Genomic DNA, 4,344 nt, shown 5'->3' with positions numbered 1-4,344 from the left:
GATCCTCATTACCTATGGGGCTTAATAGATTTTTTTCACCCATTAGTCAGTGGACAGCTGCAGTGCTGCTATCCCAAACTCACAACATCCGTGCCAGTATGCCTTCCCCTCTCTTCTGCTGAGAGATCTCTAAAAATTCCCTTTTGGAGTACAAGTGCCTGGGATGTGCACCCCTCCATCCAGCAAGATCCCTCTTCCCCCTCCATTTATGTGAGGGATCGTGCTTCTACCACCTCCCTTTCTGCTAAATCTGGCTCAGTCTCTACAGTTGTTTCCATCAGATTCCTCAGGATCCCGTGAATATGACTGGGAAATCAAAACCTTACCTTTCCCATCTCCGTGCCTTTGTTTGTGAGCAGTGTGTGCCACCAGCTGTTCTACAGTGTGTTGCTGCTCATAGCACTACTCTGTTTAAGTGGTAATTACATCTTCTGCGACTGCCTTTGCATCTTGTAAAGTCCTGACGTTTTTTCCAGCCCGCACTTTGTTCTGCAGTGCCGTGACTTCGTGGTCCAAAGCTCTAAGATTGGTAGCTATCAGAAATCCCCATCTCCCCGCTAACCTGCAAGAAGATTTTGATGTCCCTTCCCCCACAGAACATGTGCAGTAAACACTTGTGTGCTGGATCTTAAAACAAAGACATAGAGTAAAAAAGTATCCTGACCCTGGGTGGGGATCAGTTCCTGGCCCACCAGGGGACCACTTGCACAACATCTTGCTGACCCGGATGGGGTGGCCATAAGAGGTTGCTGGGATCATCCTGCTGCCCCTGAGAACGGAGAATTGACCCCAACAGGATTCCAGCATCCACCAGCCAGCTGGTCGGAGACTCCCCCTGAATCCTCCTCAGCATCATGACAGTGAGCAGCTCCAAGCTGAAATGCTCCAGAGATGTTGAAGCAAGGGTGGAAGGGGAGATGGAACTCTTTGATTTGCAAGTGCTCTGTTCATTTTTCAAATTCCTTTTGCAGGAACTTGTAGGTTTATCAGTGTGACCTGTCGGTGGGATCAGTCCCCACGTAAGTCACAAGGAGACACTCGGCAGTGAGCCCTAATCAGTCAATGGGATGGGAGCAGTGTAACTACTGAACGTCCAGATCTAAGGGTAAGGGACTTGGGTAACTTAAATATTATTAAATTGAATGATGGGAACAAGCCAATGCACAGTTCCTGCCTGTAGCCCTCTAGGATGCATACTGAAAAATTAGACCAAATTTGGGGGTGATCCGATGAGAAAAGAAAAAATTAAGAGATTCTGTAGTCAGCGGTGACCACTTTATTAATTGGAGGATGGGAAAAAAGGTCATTGCAGTTTAATATTATCTTACAGTTGATGCTGATTTGGTAAATGGGGTGAGGATTTTTTTATGTTGATGCTTATATGACATTGTATAGAGATCCAGATACTCATAAAAAGATTAAATTGGGAGGAGATATAGTGCTGTATGTTGAGGAGAAGGAGAGAAAGAAAGGGATTGTAATGTTGCGAAGGGGATGAGCTGGAAGATGTACAAATGTTATCCCCCTCCTTTCCACACATCCTCCTCCCCCCCATATAACATTGGGGTAGGAACAGATAAAGAGGACACAGAGCAAAACAAAAAACATGTGGGAAATGAGAATTTTAGTCCTGTTGCAGGACGGACTGTGGGACATCCCCAGGCGGAAATACAGACATCTTTAAAACAAGCAGTGGGGGTAGAGCTCTGCCACTTTTTGTACATGCTTTTTTTTTTGCTACTCAGGGTTTGTTGAGTTGGAAATCCTGGAGGAATATATCAGCTTTTGGCAACAGTCAGGCTGACTCATAACCTTAGTGGGGGGATAGCAGGCTATACTGAAAACTTTCTTTACTGCAGAATGGTGCTAGGGAAGGAGAAAGAAGAGGAATGGGCAGGAAGTTTGGGGGTCTGAAAGGATCCCCCCCCTCCCCCTGCCTTCCTTGGCCTGAATATGCGACTTGTTGACAGGAGGGGTCAATTGGAAGATGTAAATGTTGTGGTGAGGGAGGGTTTTGAGGATGAGAGAACGGGCCATATACACCATAATGCCCTCTTCCCTTGCTGGAATGAGATATATTTTGTAACCTAAATGCACAAGTAACCTTTGCTGAGATTTCCATGCAGCTTCACATTTTACTTGAGACAGGCTGGAAAGCTCAGATTTACCTGCAAATGGGTAAACTATGAGAGGACATCAGAGAAAATATTCCAGATGCCATTTCAAATGTGGTGATCCTCACAGGCTCCAGGAAAACCAGGTAAAGCAAAGAATCTGTCTCCAATTAAGAGAGAAAGCTCAGAAATGAGAGCTGAACCATTAGGAGTAAACCAGTATCCTAAAAAGAAGCACAAAAAGGTCTGGAGCCATTGATAAACACGCTCTTAACAATTCAGCATACTCAGACAATGTCAATCTGAATTTTAGGTACCTTCCTACTGGTAAAGAAGCCTCGTTCTCAAGAGTACAGATTAGTACAAGGCTTAAGAGCAATCAAATAAGGACAAATATACACCCAACTATACCAAATCTTTATACCTTGTTAGCCTGGGTGCTGGAAACAAACTCCTGTTTTACTGTTTTGACCTTAAAGGATGATTTCTTTTGTATCCCAATAGAGGAGCAAAACCAAACAATCTTTGCCTGTGAGTGGGAGAATTCTGTGACTGGAAGAAAGGTGCAGCTTTGTTGGCTGGTGCTCCCTCAGGCATTCAAAAATAAGTCCACCTTATTTGGTGATTTTGGCAAAGGAACTGGAAAGGTGGGGATAAGGTAATGGTGTTCCTCTTTCACAGTCTGTAGATGACATCCTAATCGGAGCTGACAAGGAACAAACCTGCTTGGAAGTGATCATAAGGCCTGCAGAACTTTTTGGGACTTGCTGGGCATCAAGTTTCAAGAAAAAAAACTCAGATTGCATAAAGATAAGACCAATACCTTGGCTTTAAGGTATCAAAAGGACGATAAGCTCTGGGAGAAGACAGAAAAGAAGCAACATGCTGAATTGCACTTCCTGAGACTAAGAGACAACTAAGAGGACTTTTGTTAGTGGCAGGATTTGCCACTATTTGGCCCCATATAGATCCCGAATTTTGAACTAATAGCCAACCCCCTTTGTTTGCCCATCAAAGGCCCTGAAGAATTGCTGGAATGGACCTGAGAATGTTGAACCAGCTCTGACATCACACAGAGGATGCTCATGGGAGTGCCAGCTTTGAGCCTTCCAGATACAGCTAAACCCTCTCTGTGATACGTGCACGAAAGGCAGCAGGGAGCCTCTGGGGTGATGGCACAGCTGATGGAAGTTGGCAAAGGCCAGTGGCATCCTTTCTAAGCAGCTGGATGGTCAGCATGCTTATGGGCTGCTGATGATACAGGAGGCCCAGACATTCACTTTGGGGCGGCCCCTGACTGGGCTGGTCCCATATGCCATGCTGGCTGTTTGGAATCTAAAGAGACATCTCTGGATCTCTCCAAGCCAGCTGGCAAAATCCCAAGTTGTGCTAATGGACCAAGGAGAAGTAGACATGTATGTGACATCAACTTTTAATGAAGCCACTTTTCTCCCTACTGAAAAGCAAGAGCCTTTACAACACGACTGGCTGCACACCATGGAGCAGGTAGATGCAAGTCAACCAGATTTAAGGGTTGAACCTGTACAGGACATGGACTGATGGCAGCAATTTGTGCAATGCAGGTAAGTTACCCCTGGAGGATGGAAAAGAGCAGTGGCATCCCTGGGGTCTGTGGCATGGATCCCTGGGATATACTGCCCCATGGAGCATCACCCCATGCCTGCAGGTTCCCTGCCCTCGCCCAGCGTGCTCCCTTCTTGGCTTTGTAGCACAAACACTGGTGGTGAGGGTGGCAGTGCCCCCCATCCTGCCCCGCACTGGGGGTGCTGGACAACACCACTGCTCTCCCCTGTCTCAGCCAAGACTGAACTGCCAAGAGCAGGCTGAGAACAGTGACAGCAAGCTGAAGGAGGTGGGTGGTCCTGCAGCCACCCAGCAGTGAGGGCAGGGCCCAGTGACAGCAGGATAGTGCCATGGGACAGCGGGAACAGGGGTCCAGGTGCTGGGAGGAGCCCCTGCAGAGCAGCAGAAGCTGAGAGCCCCTGGGTGGGGAGGGGTTGGCAAATAAAGCACCCGGTCCTTGGGACACTGGAGTTGGTATCCACCAGTCCATGGTGGTCATACTGCCATCCCTGCTGTGCTCCCAGCCGCTCAGTGTCCCCATCCCCAGCACCTTGGTGCCACCATCTCCATTCCCAGGATGCACCCAGCCCCTCTATATTCCTGCCTGCAGCCCTGTGGTGCCCCCATTCCCATCCCTGTGATGCCC

Source organism: Empidonax traillii, unplaced genomic scaffold, assembly GCF_003031625.1.
Source record: "Empidonax traillii isolate 1590-97213 ecotype Southwest subspecies unplaced genomic scaffold, ASM303162v1 scaffold1063:size215077, whole genome shotgun sequence".
In the NCBI taxonomy this organism is placed as follows: Eukaryota; Metazoa; Chordata; class Aves; order Passeriformes; family Tyrannidae; genus Empidonax; species Empidonax traillii.
Note: the sequence above shows the minus strand (reverse complement) of the source record.